This window comes from Moschus berezovskii, chromosome 26 (genome assembly GCF_049115385.1).
Source record: "Moschus berezovskii isolate FMDL1 chromosome 26, NW_MosBer_1.0, whole genome shotgun sequence".
Taxonomy (NCBI): Eukaryota; Metazoa; Chordata; class Mammalia; order Artiodactyla; family Moschidae; genus Moschus; species Moschus berezovskii.
Window position 1 is genome coordinate 28,561,414 of NC_142485.1, and position 22,862 is coordinate 28,584,275.

Sequence of the window (22,862 nt, forward strand, 5' to 3'; positions counted from 1 at the left end):
GGGATGGAATTGTACAAAAGCATGGAGACAAAGTGGTGAGGTCCTTGGGGGCCAACTTAGAAGCTCTTATTTTTATTTTTTATACAGATTTCCCCTTTGCCTTAGTCCTCATTATTTTTATTCTTTGTACTATGCATACTCAATAACCTTCCTTAAAAGGCAAACACATATCATACGAAAATATGTCTTCAATAAATGTCTATTGTGTTAGATTGAACAGCCTCAGTCATTCACTTTAACAACTGCAATAATTATTAATCCATCCATTAGGTGTAGATCTGTTTTGAGAACTATGCACACCATCATTTTTAAAAAGGAAGAAAAAAGTCCTGCCTTCCAGAGTGGGTGTGGGGAGTCAGTATGGAAAGTAAAATTCTAGTTATCATCCATTCAGCCCTTTAAAAGTCATCAACCAGTGCCCACTATTTTTCAGGTATCCTTCCGGCCATAAGGCATTTTGATTCTCTAAGATAGAGTATCACTCAGGGAGAAGATGGAGCTTAGGTTCTAGTTGAGAATCAGAGATTGGAGGAGGCTGTATGTTTCACAGAAAATTTTATAATGTTTTGCAGTGAAACGTTTAGTGGTTTTCTATTTTTCATCATGACATCTGCATAAATATCATGTACTCCATGCAAAAAAATGCAGTGTCTGAATAATTCTCAAGTGAACATGTCCATGTTGGAGCAGGCATGACAGAATGACCACACCAAAATGCCACATGCTCAGAAGGGAGGGCCGTGTGGTTCCTCGTGGGCTCTTGATTATGGAAGTTAGAGGCTTCAATTCTTTAGACTTTTTTTTTTATTAGACAATGGGTACCACACAATTTATCAAAAGTGATAGAAGAGATTTTAGTTGGTGAGTTTTATTAAAGTACCACAAATACAAAATGTGTGTGAATTGTTCAGTATAAAAAAATATATTTTTCTAATCTAGAGAGTTCAAAACTCTATAGAGAGGCAAAATAAATGATAAAGATTATAATTTTGTATTTTAGAAAGATGTGATGCAAACAAGTCAAAGAGTCCTTAGCTCATTTAGTAATGAAAGGGCTACAGTTTCCTTCCTCATGCCTCTTGCCCCAGAGTCACTTCTAATGCATCACACCATGATGTTCTAAAAGAAAAATTACATATATAGAATCAGGAGAGACTCATTTTTTTATATATTTACAGCTTAAATATTCAGTAACAAATGCTTAATTCTTCATGTCCTGAATATTCATTGGAAGGACTGATGCTGAAGCTGAAGTTCCAATACTTTGGCCACCTGATGCAAACAGCTGACTCATTGGAAAAGACCCTAATTAATGCTGGGAAAGATTGAGGGCAAGAGGAGAAGGGAACGACAGAGGATGAGATGATTGGCGGACATCACTGACTCAAAATGGACATGAGTTTAAGCAAACAAAGGGAGATAGTGAAGGACAGGGAAGCGTGGCATGCTGAAGTTCATAGGGTCACGAAGAGTCAAACACGACTTAGTGAATGAACAAAAAACAAGGAGAATGATAATTAAGTGCTCAAGGGAAATCTGAAAAAAATCTGAGTTGAACAAATTTAGATAGGTTTTTCTATGGAAAGATTTGTCTGAGCCTCTAATATGTTAAAGCTCAATATGAATTTTATTTACCATCTAAATGTTAATTAATGGGAATTATATATTTTAATATAAATCCTCTTTGCCTGCTGTAAATAAACCCAATCTCGTCTGGGTACATTTTCTTTTTTAAAACACACTGGATTTGATTTTCTAGTTTTTGAATATAAATTATTTTTAGAATTTTTACACCTATATTATAAAGTAAAATTGACCTGCATATTTTCCTTTTACATGGCTTTTTTGGTTTTTTATATAAAATGAGTTGGATATTTCCTCTTTTTCTGACGATTAAGAAGAGCTTGTTATATTAAAAATTAAATTAAGGATACTCTACATTTTGAACATTTGGTAGAAATCACCTATATAATCACCTGATTCTGTGGTTTTAATTGAAGATTTTTATTACTTATCTGTTTTTTGAAGACTAATTTAATTATTTTAATACTTAAAGAATTATTCAAGCTTTTAATTCTCTTTAGATCTCTTCTACACACTATATTTTCTCAAGAATTTGGCCATTTCAACTCAAATTTCAGAATCATAAGAATAGAGTTGTTGATAGTGTTGCTATTATCTTTTTAATTTCTCTTTAGAGGAGGGACTTCTTTTCACTCATAGTGTTTTTGTCTCTTCCTTCTCCTGATCTCCTTTGTGGGATTTTTATTTTCATGTATTCCAATTCTGGATTCTTGGATCCCTCATCCAACTTTCATGTTTCTACAATATATTCCACAATTCTAGTCTCCTCTGGATTTTGAACACCAGCGTCCTGCATGGTCCTCCAACTCTCTTTCTCCTTGGGCTGGGATTTCCCCGATTCATTTTGGATCAGACACTTCCCACTATTGCAGGAATATGCTCTAAGCCAATCCCGTCCCAGTCAGAAAACACACTCAGGATGGAACCAAGCAAGTCTCTGAGTCCCAGGAGCTACTTTCCATCTTCTCCTGACTTGTCTGCCCCTCACGCAGTAGCCCGGCCTCTGCAGCTTTGAATTTCTCTGTGGTGCCATCACCTACACCTGGCCAATGTTCAGACCCTCCCGTGCTTCCTGCTGGCCTTCATCTACTTAGCTATCACCCAGGATTGGCCACCCCTGACACCCTCAGCCTGGAGAATAGCCCACTCCATTCTCTTCCTCTATTTTGCCCCCCAACTTTTTGCATTTGTAAGGGGGTATGAGTCACTGAGGCAGAGACAAGACGAGTCCCGAGGGAAAAAGGGAAATGGACAGGACCTGAGAATGGGTGCTGGAAAAGTGTTCTCCTGACACTGGAAATAACCTGAGGCTGAGACTTGAGACTGACTGTTCTCTCCTGTCAATCTTCTCATGGAACATTAGCAGCTATCACGCCTCTACTGGGCCTCCCAGGTGGCTCAGTGGTAAACAATCCTGCCAATGCCGGAGACATGGGTTCCACTCCTGGGTCAGGAGGATCCCCTGGAGAAGGATCCACAGGGCTGCAAAAGAGTCAGACACCACTGAGTGTCTGAGCATGGTATGTCTCTACTTAAAAGTAGGTTGAATCATTTTAATACAAAAATGAAAATTTTTAATGAAACAATCTTTTGAAATTTTCTGACATATTTTAAGCGGATTTTTCGTTCTGCATCATGTACTTTCTACCTAATCTCTGACATGCCACTCACTCACATCTAAGAAATATGAGATACTGTACTGCCTGGTGACTGGATAAGCCTCTCTGGCTGTCTGTGTGCGCAAAGTTCCCTGACGATTTTCTAATGCCTGCACTTCATCTTGATATGGCTTAGTACCCATGTGACAACAAAAGTCAGGCTGTTTATTTCCTTGCCCTTGACATCATCTTGTCAAATGCTGATAGCAGATGTAAATATGAAAATGCCCTAACTAAAGTGACTATGATAGTTATTCTGTAATTTTTTTCCCATTTTTCTCCTTTCATAATTTGGCAAAGGATCTCATCAGTCAAAGCCTCAGAAAGAAAATTCTCCAATTCTTTTAAACTGTTTAACAAAGGCTATGTAGTTTTTAATCTCCTATGCAGGGATCAATGCTAAATGGAATAAACAGATACTCTCCCTGAAGAAAATTGATATCAAATGCACCTAAAAATTCATCTCTGGTTTGGTATCAATCATTTGCTTAATTATCACCATCTTTAGGGCTCTTTGAATTAGAGACAAGACCATAGTGTGACAGAGAATATAGAAGGCGCCCTTTGTTCCCTGAGTTAAGGGCCGTTCCACAGTCTATCTCCCTCTTATTTGTTACATCTCACAGTCGGGAGGTGAATGTGCTTAACAGGCTTTGTCTGTGAAAAGCTTCATTTCTTTATTTGAAGGAAGCTGTAGCTTTGGACTTGTCTCCTCATGCACTCCACCTTTTGACAGCACTGAGCCTTCATTTAAGAAAGAAGTTTAATTAATGCCCTTGGATATCCTGTTAACCTTTGAAATGGTTTCCTGATGCATGGAGGCCCTTTCTCTCCTGCCAGGAATTGATTTTAGAAATGGCCCTGCCTCCTTATGCTTTGAGATTCAGAGAAAGGAAGAGACCATGAGAAGCGTGGCTGGGATAAGAGCCCCATGAAGTACAGCGGTGAAGTATTTGCATCCATATCTGGAAAATACAGATCACTGAAAATGTGGGAAATCAGCTACAAAGAGAGATGATGGTCTTATGAAGAGGTTATAATATCATCCCACTGAAACAGAACCACAACACTGAAAATACAAGGCAAGTTTCAAAGAAACTAAAGAAAGGCCCTCAAATTTCTAGTAAGATAATAAAGTTTTGTTTTTTTTTTTAATGGCATAGACTATGGAGACACAAAGTGGAGAAGGAAGGACACAACTTTTAGTCTAGGAAATTTTATTGTATTTTCCTGGCATGGCTCCCAGAGTCCTTGGCAAAGAAAAGGATGCCAAAGAGTTATTCTTCAGAGGCTTTTTTTCTGTTAATGTAGTTATTATTCAATGTACAGTTGTTTAATGGGACAGATGTTATTTAATTAACTGCTATTGTATAAAAGTGATTTTTTTTTCCCCAAAGCAGAAGCAGTGTTTGGGGGCAAAGGGTGTGGTGAGAAGTACTGCAGAAGATTCTTCGTGTCTGTGCTTGCTTACTCCAATAGTAACTCTTGGTATAATTAAACTACTGTGGCCCTCAATTTGATCCGTGCATCAGAAAGATTCCCTGGAGGAGGAAATGGCAAACCACTCCAGTATGCTTGCATGGGAAATCCCATGGACAGAGAAGCCTGGTGGGATACAGCCTATGGGGTCACAAAGAGTCAGACATGACTTAGTAACTAAACACACATACACATGTATTTCCATGGTAGCACAGTCAATGGAGATGCCACAATTTTGTCATCTCAATTACCACCTTCAGAAGAAGACTATATTGGTTTGTTTGCATGGAAGTTACCAAAAGTACAATCTGCCGCTGATAAAAAATAAATGAAACTCTGTTCTCAGTTATATTATTATCACTTCAGTTTTTTTGAACTTCACTTATGAAACCTATTTGTCTTCTATATTAATGATACAGGTTGCTTATTGAATTAATAAGGACCAAGCAATAAAGATCTGAGGAGAATGTGGAGCCCACTGGATTATAAAACAATCTCATTTTCTCAATCAAATTGCTAAGTGTTACACTGTGTATTGCCTAATGAGAAATACCACTGCACCATGTTTCCCCTCTAAAACCAAATTAGGAAACGGGTATGCTTGAGGCTTTATTATCTACCCTCACAATTTTAGCCGACATGGCACATTCTGAGGAAAATGTTGAAAACTGGCTAGCAGTGACTAGGCCAGTGCCTCCAGCCCCATCACTCCTCACTAACTGGGAGCCACAGCGGAGCCCTTCTGGTAACCAGGTCACTCCTCTGCTGGTGAGGACCACTCAGCCAAGTGCTGCTCTGGCATGCGTTCGCTTGGCAAGGTCTGTTCAGAGGAGTGCAGCTCAAGAGATGTGGCCTGGCCAAAGGCTGTTCACATGTGGTTCTAAGAACATTTGAAAGCCAAGTGAGTTACACCCAATATCTTATTTCTCTGGTATGGCTACGGAACAATAGTGTCCCAGAACATAAAACTTTTGGCTCTCAGTAAAAACAAGATTTTATTCTTCCCCAAGTGTTCCCAGATTTTATTCTAGTAGGTACTAGAGGGGACTTCCCAGGCAGCACTAGTGGTAAAGAATCCATCTGCCAATGCAAGAGATGCTAAAGACACAGCTTTGACCCCTGGATTGGGAAGATTCCCTGGAGTAGGAAATGGCACCCCACACTAGTATTCTTGCCTGGAAAATTCCATGGGCAGAGGAGCCTGCCGGGCTACAATCGATGGGGCAGCAAAGAGTCAGACATGACTGAGCACACACACACAAGTACTAGAGAGTAGGTGTTTAACACAGGTAGACTGAAACTTTAGGCTTTATCCTTTCAGCTGAGTCAGCAAATACTTTGCACACTGACCTTTAGGCAGCAGTGCAGGGCTCATCCATCTGCAAAGGTGTGATGCTGAATAGAAAATGGAGCTGTCCCTGGGGCTCTTGCAAAGGAAGGGAGTTTTTCATTGTGGCCTATCATTTGTTCATAGTACAGGCTTGCTTCAATATGAACAAAGTGCTCATTAGGAAAATTGAAAAATGAATGACTTACAAGACACTGTGGATATAAATATTATGCCCTTTTTAACTGACAAGTGAAATGAAGCCAGGAAAGATGAAGTACAGTCCCACAGGCAAACGGTCAGTGACAGAAGCATACTTCAAAAGTTTTGCTTTTGAGTCCCCTTCAGCATTCACCTTCTACATCAGGTGCTGCTTTTCCTTCTCTTGGCTTCAATGTTGACTAATTGGGGTCCTTTGAGAAGGAATTTCTTTAAAGATAGGAGAATTGGAGAGTCCTCCGTGAACTGAACTGAACTGAAGAGGAAACATTCTCTTTTCTAAATCTCGATTTAAAATTAAGAGAAGCTGCTATGAAAGCCAGAAAGAAAATGAAATGTGATTAATTAAGCATGTAACCAAAAAGATGTGTAGCCATGTTAATAGTATATTAGCCGTCACGGCCGATTTGTGAAACTTTAAAATTTATATGACAGAATTACAAATGAGGCAACAAGAATTACCTCTTTTGCAGTGATGATGGTGTATGAAAGGCGGGTACACTCCAAAGACACTGGAATATAATTTAGATTTCTAGCTAACATCCTTCATACTCAGAAAATCTACAAAATTCTTTCAAAAGAATGATTTAAACAGACAGGGAGAATGAACAGTTTCTCCAAAAATATGTCTCTGAGTTCTAAACATATTTCCACAGCCTCAGTATTGGAATGCTATTCAGATGACAAGTTTATGTATGCACATATAACAAAAGATTCATTGTTGAAATGCACCAAAATTAGAGATGGAACTGAATCTCAACAAAAATTAGCCACTTTTCTATATAAAACTGGCATTTCTAAGGATAGGTTCATATTTGTGATATATTTGATACCATCTGACAAAATTCTAAGAGGAAATGGCAACCCACTCCAATATTCTTGCCTAGGAAATCCCATGAACAGAGGAGCCTGGTGGGCTACAATCCATGGGGTCGCAAAGAGTCAGACACGACTTAGTGACTAAGTAACAACAACAAAACTCTACCTATAGGATTAGCTCTTAACACCCAAATTCCCAACCCACTGAGATACTATAGCAATGGTCTTTATCTCTACAATTAATTGTACATTTCTTCTTACAGTCCTTTGCTTAAATATTATATAGAATAAGAAACTATTGACAAAAACAAACTAAAACCAAGTATTTTAGGGCCAGGTGAGGAACAGTGGAACTGAATTTTTATGATCCAGTTCAGTTCAGTTCAGTTCAGTCGCTCAGTCGTGTCCGACTCTCCGCGACCCCATGAATCACAGCACGTCAGGCCTCCCTGTCCATCACCAACTCCCGGAGTACACTCTAACTCATGTCCACAGAGTCGGTGATGCCATCCAGCCATCTCATTCTCTGTCGTCCCCTTCTCCTCCCGCCCCCAACCTTTCCCAGCATCAGAGTTTTTTCCAGTGAGTCAACTCGTCGCATGAGGTGGCCAAAGTATTGCAGTTTCAGCTTTAGCATCAGTCCCTCCAATGAACAACCAGGATTGATCTCCTTTAGAATGGACTGGTTGGATCTCCTTGCAGTATAAGGGACTCTCAAGAGTCTTCTCCAACACCACAGTTCAAAAGCACCGATTCTTCGGCGATCAGCTTTATGATCCACTTTACCTAAAAACCATTTCAGTTCAGTTCAGTTCAGTCGCTCAGTCGTGTCTGACTCTTTGCAACCCCATGAATCACAGCACACCAGGCCTCCCTGTTCATCACCAACTCCTGGAGTTCACTCAAACTCATGTCCATCGAGTCGGTGATGCCATCCAGCCATCTCATTCTCTGTCGTCCCCATCTCCTCCCACCCCCAATCCCTCCCAGCATCAGAGTCTTTTCCAGTGAGTCAACTTGTCGCATGAGGTAGCCAAAGTATTGGAGTTTCAGGAGCCACTTAATAATGTTTGGTCAGCTTTCAGTTTCTAAGCTGTGTTAGGAAATATCTCATAGAAAGAGGATGCATGAAGGTCTGGATAACAGGGGTCAAGTGAAATCATATTTTCCTCCATCGCTGGGAAAATGACAACAGTGACTGTAAGATTCAGGTTGTCAACAAACCAGTGCTTTTAGAAATCTCTGCATAAGAATGAAAGTTCACACGCACGTGAAAGCCATACATAGAACATCTCTCAGAAGAGTTGCCCTCTTGGTCCAGAAGACCCAAGTTTGGTCAGACCTGAGAAATACCACAAAAGCTCCTAAAAACAGAACTTAAGAATTACCCTGAACGATGTCTATAAAGACTATGATTCGAACTTCCTTGGTGGTCCAGTGGTTAAGAATTCGCCTTCCAGTGCAGGGGACACAGGGTCAATACCTGGTCTGGGAAGATTCCAGATACTCTGGGGCAACTAAGCCCACAAGCCACAACCACTGAAGCCTGTGCACAGCCTAAAGCCCATGCTCTGCAACAGGAGAAGCCACCACAATGAGAAGCCCGCACATCGCAACTAGAGAGTAGCCCCTGCTTGCCACAACTAGATAAAGCCCACGCTCAGCAATGAAGACTGAGGACAGCCAAAAATAAATTTAAAAAAAATTTTTTTAAAGTATGATCCCACTTTCCTATAGTTTATACTAGCATCCGACTTTCTCTAATGTCCATTCTTATGCTTCACTTCCTTCTCTGTGCTCCTCATGCCAAGCAGAGATATACAATTACCTTTGAGAATCCCCGGTTCTAGATTATTTCCTCGGGGGAATGAAAAGAATGGAAAGTGGAAAGTGACAAAGGGCGAAGATATGTCAATATGCAGAAGATATATGGTACCATGCACCACCCAGCGTTATTGACGCGGAAACAGAGCTGCACAGCACTTCATACACAGCAACTGCAAACCCGCATGTTGCATATGCTCTGTGAGTAGAGTCATCTTGGTCTTCAAATGTTTGTGTGTGATGTTTAGCTCCTGTGGGCTCGTTCTGTCTAAAATCTCTTAATTGTACTCATGAAACTGATAACATGCATTATTGTATTCTATAAAATGCTGTTGCTTCGTGGAAGCCAAATTCTGTGAATATCTTATGTTCTTAATTCTCCTTGTTGTTGTTCATCATTAGGTCAGGTCTCACTCTCTGTGACCTCATAAACTGCAGCATGCCAGTCTTCCCTATCCTTTACTATCTCCCAGAGTTTGCTCAAACTCATGTTCATTGAGTCAGTGATACCATGCGACCATTTCATCCTCTGCCACCCCCTTCTCCTTTCACCCTCAATCTTTCCCACCATCAGGGTTTTTTCCAATGAACTGGCTCTTTGCATTAGATGGCCAAAGTATCGGAGTTTCAGCTTTAACATCAGTCCTTCCAATGAACACCCAGGATTGATCTCCTTTAGGATAGACTGGTTGGATCGCCTTGCAGTCCAAGGGGATTCTCAAGAGTCTTCTCCAACACCACAGTTTGAAGGCATCAGTTCTTTGGCACTCAGCCTTCTTTATGATCCAACTCTCATGTCTGTACATGACTACTGGAAAAACCATAGCTTTGACTGTAGGGACTTTGTCAGCAAAGTGATGTCTCTGCTTTTTAATACACTGTCTGGGTTGGTCATAGCTTTTCTTCCAAGGAGCAAACATCTTTTAATTTCGTGGCTACGTCACCATCTGCCATGATTTTGGAGCCCAAGAAAATAAAATTGGTCAGTTTCCACTATTTCCCCTTCTATTTGCCATGAAGTGGTGGGGCTGGATGCCATGATCTTAATTTTGTGAATGTTGAGTTCCAAGCCAGTTTTTCACTTTCTTTCAGCCTCATCAAGAAGCTCTTTAGTTCCTCTTTGCTTTCTGCCGTTAGAGTGGTATCATCTACATATCTGAGGTTGTTAATATTTCTCCCAGTAATCTTGATTCCAGCTTGAGATTTATCCAGCCCAGCATTTCACATGATGTACTCTGCATAGAAGTTAAATAAACAGAGTGATAATATACAACCTTGTACTCCTTTCTCAATTTTGAACCAGTCAGTTGTTCCATATAAGGTTATAATTGTTGCTTCTTGATCCACATACAGGTTTCTCAGGAGACAAGTAAAGTGGTCTTGTATTTTCATCTCTTTAAGAATTTTCTGGTTTGTTGTGGACCCACACAGTCAAAGGCTTTAGCATACTTAGTGAAACAGAAGTAGACATTTTCTGAAATTTCCTTGCTTTCTTAATGCATGTTGGCAATTTGATCTCTGGTTCCTGTGCTTTTTCTGAATTCACCTTGTACATCTGGAAAGTCTAGGTTCATGTCTTGCTGAGGCCTAATTCTCCTTGCCCCATAACAAATATGTGTCTATTTCCTTGAATGTTCTAGCTTTGAGCACTTGAATTCTATTTCTCTTCTACCATAGAAGGCTGACCTACTCTCCTTTCCTGAATTAGGTTTTAATATATATATTTTGTTCATAATTCCAACTCTAAGTGCTAAGCTAAGGAAATTCTGTATGAATATATACTTTGAAACCAAGCCTTGTAGTATTACAATGTCTCCAGGGATTTATTTGTGTATTACAGCTAACTACAAAGTAAGGTTAGAAAGGTAAGGTAGATTATTAGAAGAAGAAAGATTTATTATTTTATCACTTTAGTTATATAGTTTTCAGCATCCAAATGACATTAGTCTCATGATTTTAAAAACTAGCAAGTGGTAAATATTAGAAGCATTTGAGAAATTAAAAAGATTCTAGTAGATAATAACTCTTTAAAAGCTCAGTTTAATGCCTCTAGAGCACTTACTGTTGGATTAATCAGACAATTTTAATCAGTATATTCAATATACATTGTTTATTAACACATATTTCTTCAGGATTAACGTCCGTATTTTGCAATTAACACATACAACATCAGCATTTACAATCCATCTGGCACCCCACTATAAATATTATGTGTAACCTTTACTAAAAAGCTCTTGTCTCAGGCTTCCCCTGTGGCTCAGGGGTAAAGAATCCACCTGCCTGTGCAGGAATCATGGGTTCGATCCCTGATCCGGGACCGTGGAGCAACTCAACCCATGTGCCACCACTATTAAGCCTCTGCTCTACAGCCCGGGAGTTGCAACTACTGAGCCCACATGCCTGCAACTACTGAAGTGCTCACACCCTGGAGTTCATTTTTCACAAGAGAAGCCACCACAGTGAGAAGCCAGCATACTGCAACTAGAGAGTAGCCCCCATTCGCCACAACTAGAGTAAGGCCCACACGTCAAGGAAGATCCAACATAGACAAAAACAAACAAGTAAAATAAAAAACTCATCTCATGTCAAAATGCTCCTTCTGTTATTATTAGAAAGTATGCAGGAATTAGAAATTCAAAAGAAAGAGGTAATAATGTGTATCTTTACCAGAGCTCTTGATGTATTTCACTGAAATTATAAATTCATATTCTAGGCATTATAAAAGTTTAAATCACAAATTTCCATGTCTCTTTTTTCACAGCTCTTTAGATGCTATGATAAGCTCCTCAAAGACAGCGAGTCTATTTCATCTGACATAGACACTGGGACCATGTCTGGCACAGTGTATGAAAGCATTAATGTTCTTGCTAAACTAACTTAAACCAGTGGGTAAGAGGCTAATTATCATAAGTAGAGGTGGTAAAATATATCACTATAAAGAAGGCTGAGCGCCAAAGAATGGATGCTTTTGAACTGTGGTGCTGGAAAAGACTCTTGAGAGTCCCTTGGACTGCAAGGAGATCCAACCAGTCCATCCTAAAGGAAATTAACCCTGAATATTTATTAGGAAGACTGGTGCTGAAGCTCCAATACTTTGCCCACAGGGTGTGAAGAGCTGACTCACTGGAAAAGACCCTGGGATTGAGGGCAAGAGGAAAAGGGATCGATAGTGGATGAGATGGTTGGATGGCATCGTTGAGTCAATGGAAATGAGTTTAAGCAAACTCGAGGAGATGGTGAAGGACAGGGAAACCTGGCGTGCTGCAGTTCATGGGGTCGCAGAGTCAGACACGATTTAGCGACTGAACAACAATGTATCAGTACATTCTGGATGAATGGATGGATGAGTGAATGATGAATAAACTGTAGAAGCAATTTTACTTTTGTTTCCAACTGTCCCATTAAACCTAGCTGGTACTTATACCCCACCCCCTGCCCTCGGCAGAACAACGAAGACATTTGTACAACTCTTATGGTGATGTAGATAATAGAAAGGCCCATGAAAACTTTAAGGAATGAATACAATCTCAAGTAATGTAAATTTCCTTTCCTAGGTAATATTGAAAAATTCTGAGCTGATTCAAGTTAAATTTCAGTTCCGCCCTCAACTGCAGCCTGTAGCTAGCAGTGGAGGTGAAATTCCTTTCCTGTTTTTACCAGATGGGGTTGGAGGAGGTTGGATATAAAAGTGACAGGAATACTCATGCTCTTTACATGACCGTTGCTGTCACAGGTCTGCCTCATGCTTTTCAGCCTTTGCACATGTTTTAAAGCTGACTGCCTTGTGCAGGCGCTTGTGTGTGTGCTCTGATGATTCCTCTGCTGGGCCCCTTCGCTTACCGCTCCTCTGACATGGGTAGTGTCTTTCCTTGAGTCTTCAGCTTTGAAAATCACACATCAGTTTCCGTCCCTGGTGGTACACCTTTCAGCCAGTTACCACTTGGGTCCCTTGTAGGAAAAGATTTGTTTTGAAATGGCATCATCATGACATCCTCTGGCCAAGTAGCCACACCTCTGTTGACTTGCACTGATGGGGATTCATTTTCTTCCCAGATACAGAGTTCTCTTCCACACAAATCTCTGACTTTCTCGAGCATGATTGTGGTGCTATGGCCTTTTAACCACAGACTCGTCAAGTTGTCCCTGAAAATATCCCTTAATAACCTTGAACGAAAGGACTGTGACTCCTTAAGGGGAGTGTGGTTCCTGATGCCTTCTCGACATAGAAATTTTCCCAATTGTTACTTGACAAAATCCTGTCCCAATCTTACTCAACCTTTCAATATTTTATCTGGGTGAAGAGTCCCTGGAAAGAGATTCAAAATCATGTAACCAGTTCACAAATAAAAAGTTTGAACTTTATTTAATCATTTTCATCTAAATAGTCTGCCTGGTCATTTACATAGAGCCAGGGATGGCATATCAATTTCAACTCCCATGCCGGCTCTGATCCAGTAATGGAGCACTCAATAGAGAAGACCTAGGCTCTAGGGTGAGAATGTCTTTATGGATTAGTGATGCCTGCAAAGGGAGCAGGAGTGAAAGATAGGGACATCCCTATGCCAGGCAGGATCTATGAGGGCAGATACCCTCCTGTTTGTCCTGTTCAATCTATATTTCCTGTCCTAACAACATGCCTGGAATCAAGTAAGTTCCTGTTAAATGTGTTGAATACATGAATAAGAGTGTGTATATGTAAATGAGTGGCTTTATACAGATATAGTTAGATCAATTAAATATGTAATATTTGTGTCATTTATATATATATATGATGAATAGTTAATAAGCTAAAATTGTTTAATATACCATAGTACAAGTTCAATTATTTTTTCTGTTTTGGCTGTGCTGGTCAGCATGTGAGATCTTAGTTCCCCCACCAAGGATTGAACCTGTGCCCCTGCATTGGAAGCATGGAGTCTTAAACACTGAACCACCAGGGAAATCCCATCGATTACTTTCAACTAATTGTTTCTTATCTTTATAAGAGTAAATTATAAAACCCTAAGGCAGTAAAAGTCCCTGAAGCATAATTAAGGATATAAACTTGAATTCAACTCAAATGATAATTATGACAATTTTAATATCTCTTTCAAAGAAAAGTTTAAATATGGTCAATTACTGGCTATGTCATATAAAATATGATTTTAAATAAATTTAATTTAGGTTTTCAGAGTATGTTAGTACACTATCATCTAAAAAGAAAATGATGGAGATAAAAGTTGGTGACTTTTCATGACTTGAGGTATATATTGTTTGATAATGATTGGTAATTATTGCCAGGTGGAGCCTTAGTTAAAGCTAGACAAACACTCCTGTAATAAACCATAATGAAAAAGGATATGGAAAAGAACATATATGTGTGTATGTGTGTGTGTGTGTGTATATATATATACATGACTGAAACTCTTTGCTGTGCACCCGAAACTAACACAAGTTTGTAAATCAAATCTACTTCAATGTTTAACATATAGATTTAAGACCCAAAAAAAGCTAGAACACCCTAGAGCTTAGGTGATAGCATTCCCCTCACAGCCCCTTACCCCTGTCTAGTGACTTCCGACTTCCCCGTCCTAGACAACAGATTGGGGACCTCTGGAATAGTAACCCAATGCTGCCTATCATCAGAGTAACCACTGTTCCTCAGACACTGTTAAATATAACACCAGCCTTCCCCATGTACAGACCAGCTCTCCACAAGGGGTACCCACTAGGCTGATTCTATTTTATTTTTCCTCTCCATCCCTGTGGAGGTCCCTGCATGTCTCACAACTGAAAAGAAACAATACAATGAAACAGAATGTAGAGCAAACATTTTAATGCACTTGATCAAGTAAATACAATTGAAAACTAATTCATACAGTTCAGTTCAGCTCAGTCACACAGTCGTGTCCGACTCTTTGCAACAGCATGAACTGCAGCATGCCAGACCTCCCTGTCCATCATCAACTCCCGGAGTCCACCCAAACCCATGTCCATCGAGTCGATGATGCCATCTAGCCATCTCATTCTCTGTCATCCCCTTTTCCTCCTGCCCTCAATCTTTCCCAGCATCAGGGTCTTTTCCAATGAGTCAGCTCTTCACATCAGGTGGTCAAAGTATTGGAGTTTCAGCTTCAACATCAGTCCTTCCAATGAACACCCAGGACTGATCTCCTTTAGGATAGACTGGTTGGATCTCTTTGCAGTCCAAGGGACTCTCAAGAATATTCTCCAGCACCACAGTTCAAAAGCATCAATTCTTTGATGCTCGGCTTTCTTCACAGTCCAACACTCACATCCATACATGACCACTGGAAAAACAATAGCTTTGACTAGATGGACCTTTTTCGGCAAAGTAATGTCTCTGCTTTTTAATATGCTGTCTAGGAGAGTCCCAGGGACAGAGGAGCCTGGTGGGCTGCCGTCTCTGGGGTCACATGGAGTCAGACACTACTGAAGCAACTTAGCAGCGGCAGCAGGTTGGTCATAACTTTCCTTCCCAGGAGTAAGCGTCTTTTAATTTCATGGCTGCACTCACCATCTGCAGTGATTTTGGAGCCCAGAAAAATAAAGGCAGCCACTTTTTCCACTGTTTTCCCATCTATTTGCCATGAAGTGATGGGACCAGATGCCATGATCTTAGTTTTCTGAATGTTGAGCTTTAAGCCAACTTCTTCACTCTCCTCTTTCACTTTCATCAAGAGTCTCTTTAGTTCTTCTTCACTTTCTGCCATAAGTGTGGTGTCATCTGCATATCTGAGGTTATTGATATTTCTCCCGGCAATCTTGATTCCAGCTTGTGCTTCCTCCAGCCCAGCGTTTCTCATGATGTATCCTGCATATAAATTAAATAAGTAGGGAGACAATATACAGCCTTGACGTACTCCTTTTCCTATTTGGAACCAGTCGTTGTTCCATGTCCAGTTCTAACTGTTGCTTCCTGACCTGCAAACAGGTTTCTCAAGAGGCAGGTCAGGTGGTCTGGTATACCCATCTCTCAGAATTTTCCACAGTTGATTATAATTATTCAAACAGTACAGCCCTCAAATGTCAAAGGAGAATATCAAATGGAACATATTTAATTTCACCAGTATTTACAATTGCCAGGACATGAAAACAACCTACTGTCTATTAATGGATGAGTGGATAATTGATTATTATTCTGTCATAAAAGGAGGAAATCTTGCTATTTGTGACAACATGGAGGGACCTGCAGAGTATTATGCTAAGCGAAGTAAGTTAGACAGAGAAAGGCAAATACTATATGATTACATTTACATGTGGAATCTTAAAAAAAAAAAAACAGAGTCATAGGCAAAGAGATCAGATTGGTGGTTATCACAGGCAAGGGGTAATAAGTGGTAGAAATGGCTAGAGGTGGTCAAAAGGTGAAAACTTCTAGGGATAAAATAAATAGTACTGAGACGCACAGCATGATGGCTATAGTTAACATTGGTGTATGGTATTCTTGAAAGTTGTTAAGGCAGTAAATCCTAAAAGTTCTCATCACAAGGGGGAAAAAAACATTTTTGGGTACTTATACAAGATGATAGATCTCTACTAAACTCATTGCAGTAATCCTTTCAAATGAAAAAGTCATTATGCTGTACGCAAACATCTACAGTGCTGTATATCAATTATATCACAACAAAACTGAAAAAAGTAAAAATATAAAGAGAGAGGAAAAGTAAAAAAAATAAAAAAGAGAGAGGTATTAATTGTGCACAAAACATAAAAATTTTCTTAATGTAGGGAAACAGTTATTCCAAGAGAATTTACAGAAATACTATTAAAAATAATATCAGATACCAGACAAAGGAACATATTACATGTAAGTAATTAATTGCATAACTTCTCTGTCTACACTAGCCACTGTTGACTATTTCCAATTGTGATGCACAATTCCCAAAGCACAATGACTCCTCATCCATGGCATGTGTAAAATAATGTTACTTCTGAGATGGTACTTCTTTGGATTACCATTTAAATAATTTAGATTCTGGAAAATATTCACACTATAATTCCTCTCAAAGGGCAAAAATACCTTCCATTAGACTTCATGATGAACACACTAAAGCTTTTAAAACACCTAAAAGTAACATTATTCAAAACTCAAGTTGAGGTTATTTACGGGAAGCACTTCAATATGGCTCTTTTAAGTTTGCAGCTGCCACTTGGTTGAAATGTGAATGAACTCACAGACCTGTGGCTATTATTCAACTGAAGACAGTTTCCCAGAAAGCTAGATTAACAAAGCACATCCCATTAGGTTTTGCTTCGAAGGTTGACTCTTACAGTGAAAAGAAATGAACTTCAGAGGTATAAAATGCAAGACTGCTGCTGCTGCTGCTAAGTCACTTCAGTCATGTCCGACTCTGTGCGACCCCAGAGACGGCAGCCCACCAGGCTCCTCTGTCCCTGGGATTCTCCAGGCAAGAACACTGGAGTGGGTTGCCATTTCCTTCTCCAATGCATGAAAGTGAAAAGTGAAAGTGAAGTCACTCAGTCACGTCCGACTCTTCGCGACCCCATGGACTGCAGCCTACCAGGCTCCTCCGTCCATGGGATTTCCCAGGCAAGAGTACTACTTCACCCCGAATTGCAGAATCCAAAGGTTACCATTACTTTCAGTAAAAAGACTAGCCTCTTTCCCCCTATGCTGTCTCCATTTTCTTCTACTGTTTTAGAGAATTATTCTAAAGGTGTTACTGTTCACAATTGTCTTTCCAAAATATCTTTGTCTAGGTCCGTCTAGTCAAGGCTATGGTTTTTCCTGTGGTCATGTATGGATGTGAGAGTTGGACTGTGAAGAAAGCTGATCACCGAAGAATTGATGCCTTTGAACTGTGGTGCTGGAGAAGACTCTTGAGAGTCCCTTGGACTGCAAGAAGATCCAACCAGTCCATTCTAAGGGAGATCAATCCTGGGTGTTCATTGGAAGGACTGATGCTGAGGCTGAAACTCCAATACTTTGGCCACCTGATGCAAAGAGTTGACTCACTGGAAAAGACTCTGATGCTGGGAGGGATTGGGGGCTGGAGGAGACAGGGACTACAGAGAATGAGATGGCTGGATGGCATAACCGACTCGATGGACATGAGTTTGAGTGAGCTCCGGGAGTTGGTGATGGACAGGGAGGCCTGGCGTGCTGTGATTCATGGGGTCGCAAAGAGTCGAAACGACTGAGGGACTGAACTGAACTGAAGCAGGTGACTGTACTTTTTTGAAATTTAAACAGTTTCATGACTGTGGTGCTGAATATCTTCTGAAATACTTCTATTCCCCTAAATTCAAAATGTCTTATCTACTCTCAAGTCGATCTAGTGTTTTTCCTGTGACACATTATTCCCCTAAGAACATCTTGGATGAGTACTTGAGAAAGTTTGCTCAATATCACTTTCATCATATTTTAAGCTCAGTCCTACTAATCAAGAATTGGATGGTAAGTGCTTCCCTTTAGATACATGTTTTAAAACATATAATATTTTTATTTTTTTTATTTTCTCTTTTTTTTGTAATTAATTCTTCATTGGAGGCAAATTATTTTACAATATTATATTGGTTGGTTTTGCCATACACTGATATGAATTCGCCCAGGATTTACATAAGTTCCCCCTCCCGAACCCCCCTCCCACCTCTCTCCTCCTTTATCCTCCCTCTGGGTCATCTCCGCATGCCAGCCCCGAGCATCCTATAACATGCATCGACCCTGAACTAGTGATTTGTTTCACATATGACAACATACATGTTTCAATGCCATTCTCCCAAATCATCCCACCCTCACCCTCTCCCACAGAGTCCCAAAGACTGATCTATACATCTGTGTCTCTTTTGCTGTCTCGTATACAGGGTTATCGTTTGCATCTTTCTAAATTCCATATATATGCGTTATTATACTGTATTGGTGTTTTTCTTTCTGTCTTACTTCACTCTGTATAATAGGCTCCAGTTTCATCCACCTCATTAGAACTGATTCAAATGTATTCTTTTTAATGGCTGAATAATACTCCATTGTGTATATGTACCAAAGCTTTCTTATCCATTCGTCTGCAGATGGACATCTAGGTTGCTTCCATGTCCTGGCTATTATAAACAGTGCTGCAGTGAACATTGGAGTACATGTGTCTCTTTCAATTCTGGTTTCCTTGGTGTGTATGCCCAGGAGTGCGATTGCTGGATCATATGGCAGTTCTATTTCCAGTTTTTTGAGGAATCTCCACACTGTTCTCCATAGTGGCTGTACTAGTTTGCATTCCCACCAACAGTGTAAGAGGGTTCCTTTCTCTCCACATCCTCTCCAGCATTTATTGCATGTAGACTTTTGGATAGCAGCCATTCTGACAGGTGTGAAATGGTATCTCCTTGTGGTTTTGATTTGCATCTCTCTGATTTTGAGGGATGTTGAGCATTTTTTCATGTGTTTGTTAGCCATCTTTATGTCTTCTTTGGAGAAATGTCTGTTTACTTCTTGGGCCCATTTTTTTGATTGGGTCATTTATTTTTCTGGAATTGAGCTGCAGGAGCTGCTTGTATATTTTGGAGACTAATCCTTTATCAGTTGCTTCATTTGCTATTATTTTCTCCCATTCTGAAGGCTGTCTTTTCACCTTGCTTATAGTTTCCTTTGCTGTGCAGAAGCTTTTGATTTTAATTAGGTCCCATTTGTTTATTTTTGCTTTTATTTCCAATATTCTGGGAGGTGGGTCATGGAGGATCCTGCTGTGATTTATGTCGGAGAGTGTTTTGCCTACGTTCTCCTCTAGGAGTTTTATAGTTTCTGGTCTTACATTTAGCTCTCTAATCCATTTTGAGTTTATTTTTGTGTATGGTGTTAGGAAGTGTTCTAGTTTCATTCTTTTGCAAGTGGCTGACCAGTTTTCCCAGCACCACTTGTTAAAGAGACTGTCTTTTCTCCATTTTATATTCTTGCCTCCTTTGTCAAAGATGAGGTGTCCATAGGTGCGTGGATTTATCTCTGGGCTTTCTATTTTGTTCCATTGATCTATATTTCTGTCTTTATGCCAGTACCATACTGTCTTGATGACTGTGGCTTTGTAGTAGAGCCTGAAGTCCGGCAGGTTAATTCCCCCAGTTCCATTTTTCTTCCTCAAGATTGCTTTGGCTATTCAAGGTTTTTTGTATTTCCATACAAATTGTGAGATTGTTTGTTCTAGTTCTGTGAAAAATATCGTTGGTAGCTTGATAGGGATTGCATTGAATGTATAAATTACTTTGGGTAGTATACTCATTTTTACAATATTTATTCTACCAATCCATGAGCATGGTATATTTCTCCATCTATTGGTGTCCTCTTTGATTGCTTTCAGTAGTGTTTTACAGTTTTCTATGTACAAGTCTTTTGTTTCCTTAGGTAGATATATTCCTAAGTATTTAATTCTTTTCATTGCAACGGTGAATGGAATAGTTTCCTTAATTTCTCTATTTTCTCATTATTAGTGTATAGGAATGCAAGGGATTTCTGTGTGTTGATTTTATATCCTGCAACGTTACTGTAATCATTGATTAGCTCTAGTAGTTTTCTGGTAGTGTCTCTAGGGTTTTCTGTGTAGAGGATCATGTCATCAGCGAACAGTGAAAGTTTTACTTCTTTTCCAATTTGGATTCCTTTTATGTCTTTTTCTGCTCTGATTGCTGTGGCCAAAACTTCCAGAACTATGTTGAATAGTAGTGGTGAGAGTGGGCACCCTTGTCTTGTTCCTGACTTTAGGGGAAATGCTTTCAGTTTTTCACCATTGAGGATAATGTTTGCTGTGGGTTTGTCATATATAGCTTTTATTATGTTGAGGTATGTCCCTTCTATTCCCACTTTCTGGAGAGTTTTTATCATAAATGGATGTTGAATTTTGTCAAAGGCTTTCTCTGCATCTATTGAGATAATCATATGATTTTTATTTTTCAGTTTGTTAATGTGGTGTATTACGTTGATTGATTTGCAGATATTGAAGAATCCTTGCATTCCCGGGATAAAGCCCACTTGGTCATGATGTATGATCTTCTTAATATGTTGTTGGATTCTGATTGCTAGAATTTTGTTAAGGATTTTTGCATCTATGTTCATCAGTGATATTGGCCTGTAGTTTTCTTTTTTTGTGGGGTCTTTACCAGGTTTGGGGATTAGGGTGATGGTGGCCTCATAGAATGAGTTTGGAAGTTTCCCTTCCTCAGCTATTTTCTGGAAGAGTTTGAGTAGAATAGGTGTTAGCTCTTCTCTAAATTTTTGGTAGAATTCGGCTGTGAGCTGTCTGGACCTGGGCTTTTGTTTGCTGGAAGATTCCTGATTACAGCCTCTAGTTCTGTGCTTGTGATGGGTCTGTTCAGATTTTCTATTTCTTCCTGGTTCAGTTTTGGAAAGTTGTACTTTTCTAGGAATTTGTCCATTTCTTCCAGGTTATTCATTTTATTGCCATATAATTGCTGATAGTATTCTCTAATAATCCTTTGTATTTCTGTGTTGTCAGTTGTGATCTCTCCATTTTCATTTCTAATTTTATTGATTTGGTTCTTCTCCCTTTGTTTCTTGATGAGTCTGGCTAGTGGTCTGTCAATTTTATTTACCTTCTCAAAGAACCAGGTTTTGGCTTTGTTGATTTTTGCTATGGTCTCTTTTGTTTCTTTTGCATTTATCTCTGCCCTAATTTTTACAATTTCTTTCCTTCTACTGACCCTGGGGTTCTTCATTTCTTCCTTTTCTAGTTGCTTTAGATGTAGAGTTAGGTTTTTTAGTTGACTTTTTTCTTGTTTCTTGAGGTGTGCCTGTATTGCTATGAACTTCCCCCTTAGCACTGCTTTTACAGTGTCCCAGAGGTTTGGGGTTGTTGTGTTTTCATTTTCATTCATTTCTATGCATATTTTGATTTCTCTTTTGATTTCTTCTATGATTTGTTCATTATTCAGCAGCGTGTTGTTCAGCCTCCATATGTTGGCATTTTTAATAGTTTTTCTCCTGTAATTGAGATCTAATCTTACTGCATTGTGGTCAGAAAAGATGCATGGAATGATTTCAACTTTTTTGAATTTACCAAGGCTAGATTTATGGCCCAGGATGTGATCTATCCTGGAAAAGGTTCCGTGTGCGCTTGAGAAAAAGGTGAAATTCATTGTTTTGGGGTGAAATGTCCTATAGATATCTATTAGGTCTAACTGGTCTATTGTATCATTTAAAGCTTGTGTTTCCTTGTAAATTTTCTGTTTAGTTGATCTATCCATAGATGTAAGTGGGGTATTAAAATCTCCCACTATTATTGCATTATTGTTAATTTCCCCTTTCATACTTGTTAGTAATTGTCTTACATATTGCGGTGCTCCTATGTTGGGTGCATAAATATTTATAATTGTTATATCTTCATCTTGGATTGATCCTTTGATCATTATGTAGTTTCCTTGTCTCTTTTCACAGCCTTTGTTTTAAAGTCTATTTTATCTGATACGAGTATTGCTACTCCTGCTTTCTTTTGGTCTCTATTTGCATGGAATATCTTTTTCCAGCCCTTCACTTTCAGTCAGTATGTGTCCCTCATTTTGAGGTGGGTTTCTTGCAGACAACATATATGGGGGTCTTGTTTTTGTATCCATTCAGCCAGCCTTTGTCTTTCGGTTGGGGCATTCAACCCATTTACGTTTAAGGTAATTATTGATAAGTACGATCCCGTAGCCATTTTCTTTATTGCTTTGGGTTCGAGTTTATACACCCTTTCTGTGTTTCCTGTCTAGAAAAGATCCTTTAGCATTTGTTGGAGAGCTGGTTTGATAATGCTGAATTCTCTCAGCTTTTGCTTGTCTGTAAAACTTTTGATTTCTCCTTCATATTTGAATGAGATCCTTGCTGGGTACAGTAGTCTGGGCTGTAGGTTATTTTCTTTCATCACTTTAAGTATGTCTTGCCATTCCCTCCTGGCCTGAAGAGTTTCTGTTGAAAGATCAGCTGTTATCCTTATGGGAATCCCCTTGTGTGT

At 39.5% G+C, this 22,862-nt stretch overlaps 1 long non-coding RNA gene across 1 annotated transcript in view; it reads right to left on the reverse strand.

The window, feature by feature from the left end:
• Positions 1-22,862, reverse strand: part of LOC129549329 (uncharacterized) — an 80,580-nt gene that overhangs the window by 27,997 nt on the left and 29,721 nt on the right. The window lies entirely within an intron of this gene.